Source organism: Heterodontus francisci, chromosome 13, assembly GCF_036365525.1.
Source record: "Heterodontus francisci isolate sHetFra1 chromosome 13, sHetFra1.hap1, whole genome shotgun sequence".
Taxonomy (NCBI): domain Eukaryota; kingdom Metazoa; phylum Chordata; class Chondrichthyes; order Heterodontiformes; family Heterodontidae; genus Heterodontus; species Heterodontus francisci.
The window spans coordinates 34477618-34499722 of NC_090383.1; the positions used below are offsets into that span (position 1 = coordinate 34477618).

The 22105-nt window shown below is 43.3% G+C and overlaps 1 protein-coding gene across 5 annotated transcripts in view; it reads right to left on the bottom strand.

Annotated features, from left to right (window-relative positions):
- Positions 1-22105, bottom strand: part of ccr6a (chemokine (C-C motif) receptor 6a) — a 66740-nt gene that overhangs the window by 44289 nt on the left and 346 nt on the right. Inside the window, exon 1 of one of the 5 annotated variants that reach the window (XM_068044647.1) lies at positions 21636-21702. The exons of the other annotated variants lie outside the window; for them this stretch is intronic. The gene's annotated coding sequence lies outside the window, so the exon portion shown is untranslated. Of the gene's footprint in view, positions 1-21635; positions 21703-22105 lie in introns of those variants that run through there. 5 annotated transcript variants of the gene reach the window in all.

The following is a 22105-nucleotide window of genomic DNA, read 5'->3' on the forward strand; positions in this document are numbered from 1 at the left end:
AAGATTGAGGGTTTAAGGGATATTTAACAAAGTGACTCCTGACAAGGCAGCCCAGCACTGAGGTCATCAGAGCGCTCCCAGCTTCACACATGCGCAGAACGGACTCTTGCTGTCAGTATGGTGCTGTGCATGTGTAGCCTACGTCAGCATCCGGCTTGCCAGGACTAATGCTCACGGAAACATCATCCCGAATTCAACGTCTGCTCACCACTTGATCCTCACCTTGCCACTTCTCCCCCCTTGGCCGCTCACTACCTGCTTCACCCCCCACCGCACCCCCACCCGACCTGTCGGCCACTCGCTCCCCACCGCGCCACTTCTCCCCTCTCTGCTTTACCTCTGCTCCCCGCCCCCTCCGGCGATTGCCATTTCTCTTTCCCGTACAGAGGAAACAGGGGAGAGAGAGTGTGACAGGATAGGCACGGGAGGGCGGTGGGGGGGGGGGGGGAGACTGCGAGCAGGAGGGAGCAGAAGTGGGGAGCAAAAGCGGGAGAGTGAGGGAACGGGGGAGCAGAAGCGAGGGGGAGTGGCGAGGTGAGTGGGAAAGAAGCGGCGAGTAGGCAAGGGGGTGGGGGGAAGAGGGGTGGTGAGGTGGGGAGTGAGTGACGAGCAGACGGGTGCGGGAGGGAGATACTGTTGGGGGTGGGATGGAGACGGTATTCGGAGCCACTGGGGATTTGAGTTTCATTTGATTTTTTGATAAATTGAGTAGCGCCATCTTTACTCTGGCAGCTGCCAAGAACATTGCAGACAGTGATGTTTCAGTGCATGAGGCTGCATTTGCACACATGTAAGTACTGTGCCATCTAGTGGTTGCGTTGTCAGCAAATGCAGCCATTTGGCAATGCTGGGAAATTCTTTAGAGCTGCTCTGCCAGCATTATTTCACCGAAATGTATAGAAACAACAGGCTGGATCTTGCTGGAATAAGGTGTGTTAATAACCCACGCTGCTATTAGTGCAAAAATTGGTCAGCACATTTCGGAGATTAAGCAATATGCCATGTGTTGCAAACCTCCAGAACTTGCTGGTTGATTTAAACTGCTCTGCTGTTTGCTTCACAAAAATGGAATCTCGCCTTAATGTCACCATTATTATTAAGAACTTTCTGGATTTGCATATTAATTGCCCATTAAACTTGCCACAGAAAGTTAAGGCTTGAACAGCAGCATAAGTACTTTTTTTTTAAACAACGTGATTGTTATTAATGCGATGCCAGTCAACATCTCTGACCCAGAGAGGGAACAATGTAACTGTTCCCTCTCATTTCTGCATATAGTAACTTGTTAGATTTTAAAAATGTCAAATATTTTATTTCCCCTTTTCTTTCTTTTCCTTTTTATTCTTTCTCTCTCAATCTAATCTTTCTTTCTCCCTTTTTTTTCTGTACTGATTTGACTCTAATTTTCCCTCCTTCTCCGTCATTCCTCGGTTTCTTTCTCAATCCTGAAATCTCATTTACTAAGATCCCAGATATCCTTCATCCTTGTCACACAGTTATCAGCTCATACTTCCAGCAAATAACAGCACAAAATATTTAGAGCTGAAGGATGCAAGGGAAAGCCTAATGGAGCACACCACAAGATGCCCTGAACCTAATGTTCCCTAAAATAGGGGAACAACAGGTGGCAAGGAAGGGAGGTCCACTTTGGAGATAATCCTGCCTGGACTCTGGATCCAGTGGGCTGGTTAAAGCAAAGGGCCGTTCCTTATTTTGAATTTAGTCATGTACTTATTTATCCAGCAAAAATAATATTCTCTTCCTGTGCTATATTTTGTCTCATGAAACATAAGGCATAAGGGAGACTTCATGTGCAGGTAACAACTAAATGCTACTGAACAGACCTGCTGTTCATGAAGTAAATTCCAACTGATAATCACTGATTTGCAATCATGTTGATTCAGTAACCATTATGCAAACTGGATATCTGTTGATCAAATTGCAAAGTGCACTGCAACCTGTTTTGGTTTGGTTTACAGTCCATGTTCTACAAGAATTGGAAAATAGGTGTATAACATTCTAACCACATCCTGCTTTCAAAGAAAGACAAAACCTTTAAAGATCTTTAAACTCTGCTATTATGGTCAAGTATTGTTAGTGCTACTGCTTCAAAAGCAATGGTAACCCTTTCTATGCTAAAGCATATACAGAACTCCTTGAAGCTGAAGTAAAAGTGCTGTTAATAGTGCTTTTAAGGTAGACAACTGTGTTAACTCTCAGATCAAATAGAGATATAAATAAAACTTCCTCATAAAGATGTGTTCCAAATGGTGCTATTTAAAAAAGCTGAAAAGGGACTGCATTTTTCACTGCTTTAGTAAAATGGGGGAAATGTTGGGGTAGGTTTTAAGCTTGCCACAAGGGCGTAAGACTGATGTTACGTATCAGCTGCCTGTTTAAAATTGATAGAAATGGAAATTGGGCCATTTTTATAATTGGTGGATTAATCTGCAACACCAACTTTATACCTGGCCAGCAAGTTGAAAACCTACCCCGTTAATTTTCTTTTGTTATTAGTGGGCAAAATTATCAGAATGCACAAGTTAGAAGCATGAAATTCCAGAGCATGCGATAGTATAGATATGCATTATGAGGGAGATCTTGATGTTGACGTTAAAGAAAAAGCACAGGGTGAGTCTCTGAGCACCGCTGAGAAAGGTTAGGCAGTTGTAATGGTTTATGAGTGGGTTAGTTGGTACAGGACAGGGGCACATGAGTTGCCTGTGAATCCAAATTTCAGTGCTTTCGCACACAGGCTGGTATAACATGGAGCCTGTATTGAGGAAAGATGAAAGACTTGCATTTATATAGCAGCTTTCACGACCTCAGGAAGTCTCAAAGGACTCACGACCAATTAAGTACCTTTTAAATGTAGTGGCTGTTGGAAGTTAGCAAACGTGGCAGCCAATTTGTGCAGTTTGAGGAGTCACTTGCCTTGCTCCTCATAGCAATGGAAGGTAATCTGGGTAGTGTGAAGGAGCTCAATACCTAGATTTGCATGGTTACAGAGGAATGGTTGCATTGCTGTCTACCATTGATAATGTGGCCATATCGATGGCATCTACAATGAAGGCCTCAGTTACATAGGTCATCGGTCCAGTAGAAATGTGAATGCTCCAACTGTTTTGAGAGACTCAGGGACCTAGAAAAAAAGTTTGTTTTCCAAAATTTTCCTCTACCTTTCATTGATCCATTTTTGAACGATTAGAGATATCTAGCAGCACCAAACAGATGATTTGGGTCTAAAACCTTCTACCAGCAGTTTAACCCAAGTGAATTTTCCATTAAAAGTAGCCCTAAGGCATTAGAAAAGCCATTTTCATTAAGAAAGAATTTGCATTAATACTGCTCCTTTCACATCCTCGGGATGTCCGAAAACACTTCACAGAAAATTAATTATTTTTGAAGTATAGTCATCTTGTGAAAGTAAATGGAGCAGTAAACCTATACACAGCAAGGTCCCACAAGCTAAATGGACTTGCCCATGTCTTAACTTGCACCAAATCCCATTCCACTATCGCCTCTGTGCTCGCTGACCGACAATGGCTCCCAATCAAGCAATGTCTTGATTTTAAAATTCTCATCCTTGTTTTCAAATCCCTCCATGGCTTCACCCCTCCCTGTCTTTGTAGTGCCCTGTGGGCACTAACATGGTGCACCTATAACAATAAGTATTGGTCATACCATTGATAATATTTTGCATTTATGTTTTTTTCATGTTTTAAAGAATGTGGGGGGAATTTTGAATTTGAGTGATAATATTGGAGCAGCCACCTGTTTATACATGTCTCCCCTTACTGACTGTTTTACACTATGGCCCAAAGTCAAAATTACCAGCAGGGAATACTGTTGACTAACAGAGGAGTTACATTGGAGTTGCTTCACAGCACCACACATCAACTGCACAAGATGCTGCATTGTTATTGCCAGTGGTGTTTCCATGCCAAAATTGGGAGACTCTGCTTTTTATAACATTTTAAATGACACATTTACAATTTTACAACAAGCAGCTGACAACTTAAACACTTCATCCACAATGGTTTTAGCAATCTACTGTCTGAATTGCAAGCTTTAAGAATATCAGCAGAAATTACACAAAATTGTTTAAAGTTAAGAAAAATCTTTTAACTAAAATTATTTTAGCTAAACAAAGTACTAGGGTTCAATTCTAGAAGAACAGAGTACAAAAGCAGGGAAGTAAAGTTACATTTATGTAGAACTTTGCTTAGACCACCCTTGGGGCTGGATTTTGTTCCCTGTCCGACTTCGAATTCCGTGATGGGGGTGGGGGCGGAATATTGGAGCGGCAGTGGCCGCCATAGAACTCGATGCTGGGATTGTCGGGCCCGATCTTCCTGGCAGCAGGGAAGCTCTGTGGCGGCCCCTCCACCGCTCTGCAACGGGACCCGAGTTAGCCTATTTAAATTACATCTTTTCATGAATTAAAATGTAAACTGCAGTGATCTTACCTTCATTTCCCGATCTTCAACGCAATGTGTGGCACTCTCATGCCTTCACTTCCCTGTTCAGGGAAAGCTGGCACCACTGAGGTGCGGAAGGAGTGAACTCTGCACTCTGTTGGGTATTGGGAATGGAGGGGGGGGTGGATGGTTGGGGGAACGGGGAAGGAGTGATCTCTGCAGTATGGTGTGCTGCTTGTGGGGCTGACAGCCTTTTTCAGGTGCCAGCATTTGCTCCTTCAACAGGTGACGCCGTGAACGGCATCGCCGAGGCTACCCTGGCCACGTGATTGGGGGAGACGGCCACCATCAATATGTAAAGTTGCCGCCCGCTGTGTAATTGTGGCAGCGCAGTGACGTGGGTCCTGTGGGAGATGGCCATGTTCTGCATCCGCCGCCATCTTGGCGGCGGGTCTACAAAATCCAGCCTTTGTAGTTGTGTGCAGTTCTGATCTCCAAAATGATGAAAAGGATATGAAAGCTCTGGAGAAAGTGCAGAAAAGATTGACAAGGCTGTTATCATAATTAAAGTAATGCAACTGTCAGGAAAGATTGAGCAGGATTGGCTCCGTTCTTTGGAAAAGAGACTAGGAGGAGACTTAATGGAGGTCCTTATAATTATGAAGGGGTTACATAGGGTGTTTGTGGAGAAACTATTTCCACTTGTGGGCAAGTCCAGAACAAGGGGTCGTAAACGTAAAATAGCCACTAACAGATCATATAGAACTTTCTGGAGAATGGTAGCATAGTCGTTATTTTACTGGACAAATAATCCAGCAGGCTGAGACTAATAATCCTAAAGTCACAACTTCAAATCCCACCACAGCAGCTGGGGAATTTAAATTCAGTTAATAAATAAATCTGGACTAAAAAGCTAGTATCACTGATGGTGACCATGAAAACTCATTTGGTTTACTTTCTGTAATAATTTCTTCCTTACCACTTCTTAATTTCTGCTGAATTTTGGGCAGTTTTGTTTTCTGGATTTGCACAAACAAGGAGCTAGGCTGAGAGGCCACAAAATAATTTCAGCCGGCAGAGACAAAGGAGAATTTTAACTACTCTGGGCTAGACTGGGCTGGGCTCGACCCACAGAACCATCCTTTACACCAGTGAACCAGTGCACTAAATTGCCATGAGTGATCTTAACTGACCCATTTATATTACTGAGACAAATATATGAAGGATTGAATTTTCCTACAATTCACTGTCCAATATTTGTGCAGTTTTACATAAAACATTCAGTCCAGCTTTCAATCACAAAAATTTTAAAATTAATATTTCTTCCATGACCTACTCAAGATAATTTGGTAGGATTCTACTCAAACTCAAATGCTTCCTCCAGGTCCTACTCATAGGTTAACCAATACTTGAAGTTCTATAATCACAGGTTCGTCATCATAGAACTGATGTAATGTCAAGTCCTATATTAATAAGGAACAGACTTGCCTGAGTCATTTGAGGAGCAAAGCCTGAGAAGCATTCTAAATGCACAGCGTGGGCCAACAATTTGGGCTTTTATGCGTAAAGAAGTTAACTATTTTGCAATTGTTTATCTAAGTTTACATTCACAGAGGGAGAGCAAAATGGAAATCATTATTTTAAAAAAAAGGCTGTCTTCTTTACAGAAAACAAATAGTGACAGGAACATAAGAACATAATAGCACGAGGAAGCTGCTTTCATGATCTATCACGAACACGCAGCTTTGGCGCAAGTACTCAGTAAAACACCATGGCCGCAAACCATGGGTAAGTCATTCTTTTTTGTGTGTGGGCTTCTTGAATATTTTCCCCACCCTCTCTCATAAATCAAAAGATGACAAAATATACTGCATATTTTTAACACTATATCTAAGATTATTATGCCATTCCGTACCATGGTGGTATATACTAAACATTTTAGTGCTCGGAAACATTTCACATTCAAACAAAAACATTTCAATCACACAACTTATAAAATTAATATTTCTTCCATGACCTATTCAAGATAATTTAGTAGGATTCTACTCAAACTCAAATGATTCCTCCAGGTCAAAAAAAATGTTTTCTTCCTTATCACTTCTTAATTTCTGTTGAATTTTGGGCAGTTTTGTTTTCTAAATTTGAACAAAGAGTTAGGCTGAAATGCCACAAAATAATTTCAGCCGGCAGAGACAAAGGAGAATTTTAACTAGACTGGGCTGGGCTCGATCCACAGAACCATCCTTTACACCAGTGAGTTAGTGCACTAAACTGCCATGAGTGATCGTAACTGACCCATTTATATTACTGAGACAAATATATGAAGTAAAAAACAAGTTTCAAAAAAGACTGCATGTTGTAAAGATAGCTAGTTCTTGCATGAAACTGTTAATATCTGACTCTTGAGTATAAGAATCCACTTTATCTGTATTTATATATGCAATCACCCATCCCAGAATTTGGCCTGCTGAAATATGTTTTTTTTTGTTTTTCTTTCCCTCCTGTGCATCTTTTTTTTAAAATTTATTCATGGGATGTAGGCATCACTGGCTAGGCCAGCATTTATTGCCCATCCCTAATTGCCCATGAGAAGGTGGTGGTGAGCTGCCTTCTTGAACCGCTGCAATCCATTTGGGATAGGTATACCCACAGTGCTGTTAGGAAGGGAGTTCCAGGACTTTGACCCAGCGACAGTGAAGGAACAGCGATATAGTTCCAAGTCAGGATGCTGCGTCACTTGGAGGGGAACTTGCAGGTGGTGGTGTTCCCATGTATTTGCTGCCCTTGTCCTTCTAGTTGGTAGAGGTTGCGGGTTTGGAAGGTGCTGTCTAAGGAGCCTTAGTGCATTGCTGCAGTGCATCTTGTAGACGGTAGACACTGCTGCCACTGTGCGTCGGTGATGGAGGGAGTGAATGTTTGTAGATGGTGTGCCAATCAAGCGGGCTGCTTTGTCCTGGATGGTGTTGAGCTTCTTGAGTGTTGTTGGAGCTGCACCCATCCAGACAAGTGGAGAATATTCCATCACACTTCTGACTTGTGCCTTGTAGATGGTGGACAGGCTTTGGGGAGTCAGGAGGTGAGTTACTTGCTCCTTGCCTTAGTTGGTTTCGCTGGGTATGTCTCCATTTTTTCATTTTTATGCTTTTTAAAATTTCCATTACTCTTAGCTGCTATTTGGACTAAACAATAAGGTGAAGAGGAGGATCCCTTTGATGATTCTGAACATTGTGTAGAATTGAGGTGAGCAAGTAGAGTTTGAGTAAAGAGCAACAACAACCAGGTGCAATGACCCTTGCGGAGTTTAGGCCACACCTGTTGCTACCCTGGGATCTATTTGGGTTGCCAAGCCTCCAGGAATTAAAGACTGATCTCCAGAACGCTGCTACAAACAATCCAGGAGAAACATAGCAGGGATATTAAAAAAGTGCTTTAAAAGAAAACCACTTTGAACACTTTTATTAGTTATAAAAATATCAGACATGGGAAAAAAAGCTGTTGACTAACCATGAAGAATCATCCAAGTGGTTAATGAGGAGTCTATTCATTTTCTGATTGGTGTAGGAAGGTGGTACACCATGAGGATGTCATTGACCAATATAGGATTTGGAGGCAGGATATTATGTGATGAAACCTCCAGGAATATGTCCAGAGTTGGCAAATCTAGACCTATGGTCATAGACCTGTCTGCGTGTATCTTGTCATATCAAAGAGGAAAATGGCAGGGTAGATCTGTCTTCTTCATCTTTGCTTCCCAAAATATGCAGCCATAGAGTTGTGCCATCTACTGCAGACCACATCTGGATCAGGGACAATTCTTCCTGTACAGGTGAAGGTTACCACTACCTCCAAAGACATCTGCCACACTAAGCAGCCTGCGGAGCATACTTGTAGCAAATGCTATTTTTAAAATTGGCAACACTATGGAAAGGAGGTATAGGTGGACAGCTTTCATTGAGTGGAAAGGTTCCCTCGCTGCATATTGCCAAGGTCACTGTCTGAGATGTGACGAGAAATGGAAACAGACCACAAAGCATAGAAAATAATCAGAAAATAGATTAAATTCCTTGCTTAGTATATCACAAAGGTATCAATGATCAGTTACTGGGGAATGAACGCAATGCTAATACTAGGATTACTCAGCTATCAGCCTCAATATTTATTAGGTCACTTGAACCTCTCAATTAGGTTATAATGCAGGCTTATAATCAATCCCAGGTTTCCCAATTCTTTATTAAAATGCCTCCAAATGAATTGCAGTTGACAAACAACTTCTGTATCAAATACTGATTCAGTGGAATAGATTCAGACTTGAATTAAGATTTTCACTATTCGGCAGTTGGCCTCATTGTGAATTCAGAGACCCAGGCCTTTCCAGAATAAGAGGGATGCTCTCAACTACTGAATGTGCAGTGAATGCAAAGGTTACCTGGAACATCAGGTAATCTCAGGAAATGGCAGGTTTTGTTTTAAAATCTTTTGATGCACTGCCAATCAATTGCAGAATCAAAAAAACTGCTGTCCACACTCGGTAAGCAAATAAATAAATACCTCTTGAACTGTGTACTGCACCTGTGCATATGTGTCAACACTTCCCCTGTGGTGACTAATCACTGGAGTCTCAGTTACAAATTATGCTGTACAATTTAAATGTGAAACCAATGCACGTCACTTATCAAAAGGTCAGAAGACTTCAGACTTAAACATTTGGTGCAAAACTCAAATTCTTCAACTCCACTTTTGCTGATTGTCCTAATTCTGCTAACCTACTTTAGAATTGATGGTGTGAGAAAGCCCACTTCTCACCTTTAATGTATTAAATTCATATTGTACTCTGAGTTAAAAGTGGCATTTTAATTTCCAAATCTTTGACTTTTACATTGGCTGGTTTAGAACCAATTCTGCTGGTCTAAACTCATCTGGAATGCTCTGCATGACTAACAGTTCCAGACCTGTTACTGTCACTCATGCTACAATAAGAATCCAAATAAGTATTGGTCTGTGTTAGCAGTGACTTAGTCGTAGCACTCTCGCCTCTAATTCAGAAGTATTGAGGGAATGGGTCTTTTGGATGAGACTTTAAAAGGTGGATGCAACACTTTAAAAGGCAGGTGTAAAAGATCCCATGGCACTATTTTGAAGAAGAGCCTGATGTCCTCCCCTATGTCCTGGCCAATATTTATCCCTGAACCAAAAGCACTTCAACAGAATATCTGATAATTGGCATATTGTGAGACCTTGTTGAGAGTAAATTGGCTGCTGCACTTCTTACATTACAACAGTGACCACACTTCAAAAATACCGCTTTGGATGTCCTAAAGTGTTTTACAGCCAGAGCTCATAAAAGATGCTTTCTAAAAGCAATTCTTTCTTTTTTTCTGGATTGAATACAGAGTTGGCAAACTTCTGTTTTGACTTGATTTGAATTCACTCTGGTGTAACATGGTGCAGTGTAAATGAGGCCCGCAGAGGGCTGGGTGACCTTGTTTTTTTACCTTTTTGAAATGAGAAAGCATGCAATGAGATGCACCCCATTGGCTCAGAGGCAATGTACAACAGACAGGCTGTACCACATCCATCAAATCTTCTGCAGAATCTACATGCACAGGACAGTACACATTTGAGGATAAAAGCAAAATACTGCGGATGCTGGAAATCTGAAACAAAAACAAGAAATGCTGGAATCGCTCAGCAAGTCTGGTTCCGAAGAAGGGTCACTGACCCGAAACGTTAACTCTGCTTCTCTTTCCACAGATGCTGCCAGACCTGCTGAGCGATTCCAGCATTTCTTGTTTTTGTTACACATTTGAGGATAGTGGTTACTCGCATAATTAAATGGCACTCAAAGTACCAATTACTGTATTAACAAGATTAAATTTGGTATTAAAAAACTTATTCAGCAAAATAAAACATAATGCGCATAAAATCTATATGTACTAAGTTGAATTTAAAAAAAACATTATTTCCAGCCGTAGGCTAACCACTAACGAGATTTCTATTGAACATAGTAAGAAAAGGGATCTGATCATCTATTTGCAAAGAGCTCTCATGCTGAGCAGTAACCCATTTATCAGTGATCTCATTTACAAAATGAGAGCATCCTAATATTTGAAGATGAAATGTGCTGTTAAATATTTATTAAAATAATTAATGCAGTTGGAGGCACAGTGTAACACAGAATTTTAGAAAAAAATGTGCAAGTTACAGCATTTGTAAAACATTTACCATCTTAAAAACTTTTTTTTTAATATTTCTGACTTGAGAAGATAAGCTTCAAAATAGCCACAGAAAGACAAGATCTGTCCAGAATGTAACAAGTGGCAAATTATCAGCTTCTACTGATCCAGATATTTCTCTTAGCATTCACGTGAAGGCGGTTTACAGTATAGAAGGTATGTCATATGAATAAATATACAATATTTATATTATGAAATATTTAAGATCATGTTCCTAACCTTTTTCTACTAAATGCAGCCATAAAGCATGTATGAACCAACAAATCAAATGGAGACAATATTGAAAATTATAAAGTAATTCATCAAAAAAAACTTTTCAATTAGGTTGCTAGGATGAAAGTCACTTCTCCACTCTAGTTGTAAATGGGATGAGGCTAGGCACCCTCAACCCAGTTCATAGGAATTCAGATCCACAATCTAGAACAACAACTACCTGCATTTATATAGCATTTTTAACATAGTAAAACATCCCAAGGCACTAAGCCACATAAGGAGATATTAGGGCAGGTGGATGGAAGTTTTGAGGACTGTCTTAAAGGAGGAGAGGGAGGCGGAGACTTAGCAAGGGAATTCCTGAGTTTAGGGCCTAGATAACTGAAGGCATGCTGACATTGGCAGAGGCTGGAGAGGAAGAAAGAAAATTGGAGATAGATAAGAGGCCAATTTGGACAATTGCAGGGTTCTCAGTGGGTTGTAGGGATAGTGCTCATTAAAGTGATAGGGAGAGCGAGACCATGGAGCGATTTGAATGCAAAGACGAAAATTTTTAATTTGAGGTGTTGCTGAGATGCAGATAGCAGTGACAAAATTTGAAGGGTGGTAATTTCCCAGAAATTGCACCCTTTACCTTGATCAGCACAAAATTTAAAATATAAATGTTGTTACTTTCCTTTTTCATTTGGAAGACATTTTTGCTTGACCTAGAGTTCCTTTTGCCTGCACATATGATTTTTTTTTTAAATCTTTCATGGGATGCGAGCGTCACTGGCAAGGCCAGCATTTGTTACCCATCCCTAATTGACCTTGAGAGGTGGTGCTGAGCAGCCTTCTTGAACTGCTACAGGCCATCTAGTGTAGGTATACCAACAGTACAATTAGGAAGGAAGTTCCAGGTTTTTGACCCAGTGACAGTGAAGGAACAGTGACAGTTCCAAGTCACAATGGTGTATGGCTTGGAGGGGAACTTGCAGGTGGTGGTTTTCCCATGCAATTGCTGCCCTCGTCCTTCTAGGTGGTAGAGGTCATGGGTTTGGAAGATGCTGTCGAAAGAGCTTTGATCTGTTGCTGCAGTGCATCTTGTAGGTGGTACACACTGCAACCACAGTGTGCCAGTAATGGAGCAAGGGAATGTTGAAGGAGATGGATAGGTGCCAATCAATGGGCTGCTTTGTCTTGGATGGTGTTGAGGATCTGCACTCATTCAGGCAAGTGGAGAGTATTCCATCACACTCTTCACTTGTGCCTCGTAGATGGTGGACAGGCTTTGGTGAGTCAGAAGGTGAGTTACTAGCCGCAGAATTCGCAGCCTCTGACTTGCTCTTGTAGCTACAGTATTTATATGGCTGGTCCAGTTAAGTTTTCACAATAGTTCTGCTAGTTTAAACTTTCCCCTTGTCTAGAAAACACTTACTCTTTAATAAAAGCAAAATACTGCGGATGCTGGAAATCTGAAATAAAAACAAGAAATGCTGGAATCACTCAGCAGGTCTGGCAGCATCTGTGGAAAGAGAAGCAGTTAACTTTTCTTGTTTTTACTTACTCTTTAATAATATGTTATTAAAATGTTAGAGTTATCTTTAGGAGCTGGAGTTTGTGCATTGTTGGCACCTTAGCTACAACTTTCCATTTATTCCCTATTTTTACTGTCAATATAAAGTAAAAGAATAATTTACTCAGGTGAATCGCATCATTGAATCATAAATCTGTTTAACACAGGAGGCTATTCAGCCTATCGTCTTTGAAGAGCTATACAATTAGTCCTACTCCCCTTCTCCTTCCCCATATCCCTGCATTTTCCCCTTCAAGTATTTATCCAATTCCCTTTCGAAATTATTGATTCTGCTTCCACCACCCTTTCAGGAAGTGTTTTCCAGATCATAACAACACTCTGTATAAAAATATTCTCCTCAGCTCCCCTGTGAACTTGGCAGCCTTCCGACATGGAAGGGCCGCTGCACAGCCTACATGATATTACCCACGAGGGCTAATTTAAATAGAGGGGACAGAGTGGGTACCCCTGATAACATAGAGCGGGCAGCCGCCACGCCCCCCGCAACAGCGTCTGGCGCCACCGCGCAGGCGCAATTTTTAAAGGGGTTTAAGCCCTTAGAAGTAATTTTAATTTTTAAAAGGTACAGTATTAGTTTTTTTTTTATTAATAATAAAGATATGGCTGCCTTTCCCCAATGCCCCCCCACCCAGGATCATTTCATTGCCCGATATTACCAACACTTCCCTTTTTTCACACCTGAATTTTCCACCCAACCTTCTAACTTTTGCCCTTCAACCCCTTCCCACCATCCCCACAGCCAATAAAGTGTTTTCCTCACTTCCCCCACCCTTCCCACCCTGAAAATGTTATTCCTTGCCCCCTCCCTACCAGGTTCTCGCCTCTGAACTCCGTGCAGCAGGTATGTTCATTTACATATCTTTGTCAATTTGAATATTAAGATGAAGGGCCCACCGCCAGGCAGCAGGTTTGCGGAGGAGGGGGAGAATGATTCCTAATTCAAAAGGAAAATACTGCAGATGCTTGAAATCTGAAATAAAAAATTCTCAACTCCTCTTGGGTGAAGTATTTTGTTTACAGTATTTAAGGTAGAAAATTTTAATAATTTGGATGATTGAAGCCATGATGATAGCACAAAACATTGTCATCCTCTCAAATATTTGTCAGTTCCGATGAAGGGTCACTGACCCGAAACGTTAACTCTGCTTCTCTTTCCACAGATGCTGCCAGACCTGCTGAGTGATTCCAGCATTTCTTGTTTTTATTTCAGATTTCCAGCATCCGCAGTATTTTGCTTTTATTGACGTAGATTTAAGGTAAGGGGCAGGAGATTTTGAGGAAAACTTTTTTCACTCAGAGGGTGGTTGGAATCTGGAACACACTGCCTGAAGGGGTGGTAGAGGCAGGAACCCTCACGACATTTAAGAAGTATTTAGATCGGCACTTGAAACGCCATAGCATACAAGGCTATGGGCCAAGTGCTGTAAAATGGGAATAGAATAGATAATAGATGGCTGGCATGGACACGATGGGCTGAAGGGCCTGTTTCTGTGCTGTATAACTCCATGACTATGACTCAAGGTTACTCACAGGTGATGGATTATCAAAAATGGTTATTTTTGTGTAATGAACCCATTTTCAGCTATATTTATAAAACTGCACCAGGTTACCACTCAAATATACTAAGAAATTCATTTTAATGCAAGGAAAAAAAACAATTATGTTCTATTTTGCTGCCCAGTTGCGCTAGTTCACAGAAGATATTATATTTGTAATTATGCTGATGAGTTTAAGCAGAAATTTTAACCATAATTTCACTTTGAAAAACCAGTGCAATTTCAAGCATAATTTGCACCAGAATGCCGATTGCACCCAAAGCGGAAACTCTACCCCATGGAGATTAGGATTAAACAGTAGGAGGAAGCTTATGATAAATATTCTTAAAGCACAAAAAGTTGAAAGTATAGAGGGAAATTGAAAAAAGGAAATAAGAGGGGCAAAGAGAGTTTTTGAGAATAGATTAGAAGATAACATAAAAGGAGACACAAACTATAAACATAGAAATAGTAAAAGTGCAAAGTGGGGGGCCAATTAGGGATCAAAAAGGAGATCTTATTGTGGAGACAGAGGGCACAGCTGAGGTACAAATGAGTAGCTTGCACTGGTCTTCAATAAAGAGGATGCTGTCAATGTCACAATAAAGGAGGTAGCAGATAAATTGGCTAGGATAAAAATGGATGAAGAGGAGGTACTTAAAAGGTTAACATCGCTCAAAGTAGAAAAGTCTGAATGGGATGTATTCTAGGTTGCCGTAGAAAGTAAGGGTGGAAATTGTGGAGACTACAGCCACAATCTTCCAATGCTTCTTAGATATAGGAGTAGTGCCAGAGGACTGGAGGATTGCAACTGTTACATCCCTGTTCAAAAAAGTGGAGCGAACAAACCTGGCAACTGTCAGCCAGTCAACATAATGTCAGTGGTGAGAGATAAAAATCTGGGACAAAATTAACTGACATTGGAAAAAAATGGGTTAATAAATGAAAAGCAGCATGATTTGTTAAAGGCAAATTATATTTGATTAACTCGGTTGAGTTCTTTGATGAAGTAACAGAGAACATTGATGATGCTAGTGTGGTTAATGTTGTGTATTTAGACTTTCAAAAGACATTTGATAAAGTACCACACAATAAACTTGTTATCAAAATTTAAGACCGGGATTAAAGGGACAGTGGAAGCATGAATAAAAATTGGCTAAGGCTCAGAAAGCACAGAGTAGTGGTGAACAGTTGTTTTTGGACTAGTGGAAAGTATACAAATAGTGTGACCTCAGTGATTGGTGTTGGGACCACTGCTCTTTGATGTACATTAATGACCTGAATGAGTATACAGGGTATAACTTCAAAGTTTGCAGATGATATGAAACTCAGAAATGTAGTAAACAGTGAGAAGGATAGTAACAGACTTCAGGAGGATATAGACAGACTGGTTAGATGAGCAGACATGATGAAATTTAATGAACAGAAGTGTGAAGTGATTCATTTTGCTAAAAAAATGAAGAAAGGTAATATAACTAATTGGTATAATTTGAAAGGAGGTGCAGGAACAGAGAGACTGGGGTGCATGTACATAAATTTCTGAGGGCGGCAGGTGAAGCTGAGAAGACTTAAAAAGGATGCAGGATCCTTGGCTTTATAAACAGACACATGGTGTGCAAAAGCAAAGAAGTTATGATAAACCTTTAGTAAACACTGGTTAAGCCCCAGCTGGAGTATTTTGGCCAATTCTGGCACCACAGTTAAGGAAAGATGTCAAGGAGAGGGTTCAGAGGAGATTTATGAATGAGAATAGTATCATGGATGCCGGACGTCAGTTATATGGAGAGACTAAATAAACTGAGATTGTTCTTCTTAGAGCAGAGAAGATTAAGGAGAGGTTTAATAGAGGTGATCAAAATCATGAGGTTTTGATAGAGTAAATATTAAGCAAAAAAAAATCAGTAACTCTGATTCAGAATTTCCCACTGTTCTGCATGACATCAGGAACTAGAAATTTAGCTTTGTATCACCGCTGTCCAAGTGGGGCACACAGCACTTCTAGCTACTTCTTGCACAGCATAGGGTGGTGCCCCATGCTGGAATGGGTGCTTATGCAGGCATGCTGTGCATGCACCAGAAGCTTGACAACTGGTCAGATTGAGATGTCAAACAACCATCCCAAGTGAATTGACGCACGTATTATAAACTTGGACCGTGCAAGTCCACTTCATGCATTTGCTTGTCACTCACCAAAGAACATTCAGACAGCTGTAAGAGGGACTCACCACTAGAATTATATAAAGGGCCAGACACCAAATTTGCACATAAGGTGATTTAGACTAACTTCTGCTACTGCAAGATTTGTGGAAGTACTGTGGAATGTTGTTGTAGTTTTGTGGTGAGTTGCTGGATTTGGCAGGGAATGTTGCTGCATCCTCATAGGGAGGCACAGGATTTAGTGACCTGTCCGCATAAAGGCTTCAACAGGGCTGCAGTTGTAGTGGCTCTGGGTCTGCAACATGACAGAGATAGAGCAAGGCTGCAGAGAGGTCAAGCTCTGCGCAATGCCCTCTGTCAAGTTGAAGCCAGGCTTCTCCATGTTCCTTGATAATGCTAAGAGGCTGTCTGGCCGGCGAGCCAATGCACCCAACATCTCAGTGTGCATCCTCATTAGCGTTCTCCAGTATGCCACCCCAGTGAAGTTCTCATAGGAGTTTCCTTTAGCAGAACTCATCTGCGACCTCATCCTCCAGCAACTGACAAGTTGGGCGGCGCAGTGGTTAGCACCACAGCCTCACAGCTCCAGTGACCCTGGTTCAATTCTGGGTACTGCCTGTGTGGAGTTTGCAAGTTTTCCCTGTGTCTGCGTGGGTTTCCTCTGGGTGCTCCGGTTTCCTCCCACAGCCAAAAGACTTGCAGGTTGATAGGTAAATTGGCCATTATAAATTGCCCCTAGTATAGGTAGGTGATAGGGGAATATAGGGACAGGTGAGGATGTGGTAGGAATATGGGATTAGTGTAGGATTAGTATAAATGGGTGGTTAATGGTCGGCACAGACTCGGTGGGCCGAAGGGCCTGTTTCAGTGCTGTATCTCTAAATCTAAATTCTAAATCTGAACTATTCTTTCCCCCCAGCCTAGCTGCAGGCCACATGTTCATTAACTCAGCACGTGCTGATTCCAAATCTATACTAGCCACTAAGGTATGTGCAGTGCCAGTATTTAAGCTGGTGGCTGTGTGTCAGATCAAGTGATGGGACCTCTTCATTAGTGCTGTGTTTTGCTCTCTCTCCTCCTGGGGCTGCTGTGGTTGGGCAGGCAGAAGTTCTTGGGTGTTTGAAAACAGGAATTCAGAAAGGGGAAGGTTGAGATGAGGGTTGAGGTGAGGGAAGGGAGGCGAATTGAAAAGCAAGAGGTCCATAGTCACACTATCATGCCATATAGGATGAGGGTGAGGTCAGAGTTCAGAAGGGACCTAAGGCAGGAACATTCCATCACCCGGAATGTTCTCAGTATTGCCAGATACCACCGGCTCTGTCGCAACTGGCCCCATGATGCGGATAACCATCTCCTCAATATGGGTCAGAAGATACAGGCTTCCTTGTCCCTCTGCTCCTTCATGTCATGGGCCACCTTGTCCTGCAAGAAGGAAGGAAGAAAGTCAGTGATGAAGTGATTGGGAGATGTTCCTGTCACAGCTGAGTAACTGAAGGTATGTGGAAGCAGCAGGAGCTGGGTGCGAGTTTGGCGTCATTGAAATGTGTAAGAGGGTGTGGTGGAATATCTGGACGTTAGGCCGGAGTCCTGAGTGCTAAGTACTGCTAAGGGGGGGGGCGGGGGGTGGTATTGTGCATTGTACGCTGTGCGAAGTTGGTGGTGTGAAGATAGATGTCCTTTCAAGATGCATTCATTGACCTTGACCATCCCCGTGAGCTTACTGAACATCTTGCGACAATGCTGCCAGAACCTCTGGACCAGACTCCCTTCCAACCCCCATGCAAACATGATCTCTGTCCCCCTACCAACCTGCACCACTGCAGCCATGAACCGAGGAGCTACCTTTTCCCTGGTGTTCCATTTGTGCAGTTCCTACTTGCTTCCAGTGTCAGTAGAGGCAGCCAGCAGCAATGCCTTTCCACTGAGTGCAGCTCCCCCTTTAAGAAGAGCAGACTGCCCTTTAAGAGGAGCAGGCTGACTGCACCACATGCTATCAATGCACACTGCTTGGCCCGCTGCTGAGTGCTCAGTGAGCCAGCAGCATGGGCCCCTTCTTGGACCAACAATCAGGTAAATGAGAAAGCAGCACCAAGTTTGTGTGCTGCCTGCTTAGGTCAGAACAGGCACAGGGGCAGGTTGTAAAACACCGCCTGCAGAAATGGGACTAAATGATTTTTTAAGCCCCTGGCAATGCAATATGAAGTGATTTGCTAGCATCTGGAAACCAGAGAACTGCAAATTCTCTAATGGTGTCAAGGCCTGTGGGGAACTTCCACTGCAGGTGCCCTGGATTTGCCACATGTTACACAGTGAATTGCAGTGCCTGAAATGTTTTCATCAACCCTGTACATACATAAGGCTTGTGCACTCCTCTGTAGCCTCAGCTGCTACTGGTTATGGGGTAGAGTCCACCAGCTTGCTTCTTTTAAAAGGGAACCCTGCGAGGGCTACACCTCTGGGTTCAGATGAGAGAGATCATGAGCTGCCCCTCCTCATACCCCCGCACCACCCCCCACTTCCTCCCTCCTCATACTCCCGCACCAGCACCCGCTTCCTCCCTCCTCATACCCCCGCACCACCACTGGCTTCCTCCCTCCTCATACCCCCGCACCACCACCCGCTTCCTCCCTCCTCATACCCCTGCACCACCACCCGCCTCCGCTTCCTCCCTCCTCATACCCCCGCACCACCCCCTTGCTTCCTCCCTCCTCATACCCCCGCACCACCACCCGCTTCCTCCCTCCTCACACCCCTGCACCACCATCCGCCTCCGCTTCCTCCCTCCTCATACCCCCGCACCACCCCCTGCTTCCTCCCTCCTCATACCCCCGCACCACCCCCTGCTTCCTCCCTCCTCATACCCCCGTACAACCCCCTGCTTCCTCCCTCCTCATACCCCCGCACCACCACCCGCCTCCGCTTCCTCCCTCCCCATACTCCTGCACCACCCCCCGCTACCTCCCTCCTCATACCCCTGCACCACCACCCGCTTCCACCCTCCTCATACCCCTGCACCACCACCTGCTTCCACCCTCCTCATACCCCTCCCTGCACCACCACCCGCCTCTGCTTCCTCCCTCCCCATACCCCCGCTTCCTTCCTCCTCATACTCCCACACCACCCCGCTTCCTCCCTCCTCATACCCCCACACCACCACCCGCTTCCTCCCTCCTCATACCCCTGCACCACCACCCGCCTCCGCTTCTTCCCTCCTCATACCCCTGCACCACCCCCGCCTCCGCTTCCTGCCTCCCCATACCCCCGCACCACCCCCCGTTTCCTCCCTCCTCATACCCCCGCACCACCATCACCCCCCGCTTCCTCCCTCCTCATACCCCCGCACCAACCCCGCCTCCGCTTCCTCCCACCTCATACCCCCGCACCACCCCCCATTTCCTCCCTCCTCATACCCCCGCACCACCATCACCCCCCGCTACCTCCCTCCTCATACCCCCGCACCACCACCCCCTCTGCTTCCTCCCTCCTCATACCCCCGCACCACCCCCCGCTTCCTCCCTCCTCATACCTCCGCACCCTCCCTCCTCATACCCCCGCACCACCCCCCGCTTCCTCCCTCCTCATACCTCCGCACCCTCCCTCCTCATACCCCCGCACCCTCCCTCCTCATACCCCCGCACCACTCCCTGCTTCCTCCCTCCTCATACCCCCACACCATCATCCCCCTCCACTTCCTCCCTCCTCATTCACCTGCACCACCACCCCCCTCCACTTCCTCCCTCCTCATTCACCTGCACCACCACCCCCCTCCGCTTCCTCCCTCCTCATCCCCCACACCATCCCCCTCCCACAACCTTGCATTTTGACTGTTATTGGTTACTAAAAAAATCCTGAGCTAGGTGCAAAATGGATGTATTGGCCTCTAACTGCATTTTGAATAACCCCACAATTTGTGCCTCTATCGCATCACCTTGCTTGGTAGATGCCATTCTAAATATATTTTTCACCAATTTCTGTTGTCTCCCCTCATCTTATTTTCTTACCTTACTTTGAAGTAGGAATCTAGGTTGCCCTGTTTTATACCATTTAATATTTCATATCCCTCTACTTTAAGAAATGCACCTTCTTCCTTGACTATAAAGCTTTATGTTTCTTTATGTCCTCATAACTCATCCCTTATCATTTTGAATCAGACCAGTTGCTCTTTCTGTACATTTCTAATAAAGTTATCTTTCTCGATATTGCGTTGACCGCAGGATTCCAAATGACCTAGACTGTATGCAACCTTGGTGTCCTATTTGACTCGGAGTTGAGATTCCAACTTCATATCTCTCCATCACCAAGACTGCCTACTTCCACCTCTGTAATATCACCCATACCCTCCCCTGCCTTGGCTCATCTGCTGCTGAAACCCTCATCCTATGTTACCTCGAGACTCATTGATTCCAATGTTTTCCTTGCCAGCCTCCCACTTTATAATCTCTGTAAACTTGAGCTCATCCAAATGTCTGCTGCCTGTTTCCTAAGACACACAAAGTTCTGCTCACTCATCACCCCTGTGCTTGCTGACCAACAGTGGCTCCCGGTCAGCAATACCTCGACTTAAAAATTCTCATCCTTGTCATAACAATTCCCATGATCTTGCCGCTCACTATCTCTGTAACCTCCTCCAAACCTCCAAAATCTCTGCGCTCCTCCAATTCTGCCTCTTGCACAACTCCAACGTTCTTCCTCCACAATTGCCAGCTGTGCCTTCAGTTTCCAAGGCTCTAAGCTCTGGAGTTCTCTCCCTAAACCTCTCCGCCTCTCTAACTCAGTCTCCTCCTTTAGCATGCTCCATAAAACTTATTTCCTTGATCATGTTTTTGGTAACCTGTCCTAGTATTTCCTTTTGTGATTTGGGGCCATGTGGAGTACCTTGGCACGTTTTACTATTTTAAGGGCGCTGTATAAATGGAAGTTATTGATCGATCTCAAAGGTCACATGCCTTTAAATTAGATTTATTTCAAACAGAAACAGCAAATTATCAGACAATGAGACTCTTTGTACAAATATAGCCAATCTTAGTTTGCACGTGAAACATTATAAAGGTTAAGGTACACCACACATAGGATTTAAGGTCACAACTAAACAGCATGTGTCAGTTAATAACGAATACTGTTACTGACGAGTTAGGCAAAAAGTAAAGCGGAACATCATGGTCTAAAACAGAATTAGGGATCCAAAGACACTAAACGTGGATGGAATATAGAAAATAAGATTAAAATGATTTGATGCCTGTGACGATCTCTGTAAATAAAGTGGGACCAGGCAACGGGCAAATACAACACGACGGTGTGGACCCGCAGTTAACGGTTTCAAAAGCGTTAGAGAGAAAATTGTACAACCAAATCACCTCAAATATTAAGATCTTCCTCCAATAATCGTTTCATTGAAGTTAGAAAATGCAAATGATGAGCAGAAACACGGTTTAAAATAAGTGCAAGTGTCACATTACACCTGTACATAGAACCAGTTTAAATTTAAGTCACAGTCTATTACCTGGTCTGGGTGTAAACAGGCTGATAAACGCCCCCAACCTCACTCCAACCATGAATTTAACACCTCGGTTTGGTTGCTCGCGCTTTGCAGCGGCCACAAAGCAGCTTTCATCGACTTTCGGGACCTCCAATAACAGGCATCTCTCGCGGATGGTTTCCAAAAACAAGTGTACAATTGGGGCGGAAATTTCAACTAATTCTTTCCCTCCTCAAACTTTAACATTTTTTTTTTATTAAATTGCTCGTTATTATTAAAACCCACACATAAAGAGAATGCTGGAAACTCTCAGCAAGTCATTCTTAAAGAAACTTCAGAGAAAAGTTACAAATTTCGGATCGATACAAGCTCTCTGTCCGATAGTTCAGATATACCATAACGTATCAATGGATTAAGTGCGTTCCAAGATTCAGTTACACAACAAAAATTGGTTAAGATTTAGATTAATTTACAAAACTACACCTTGATTTATT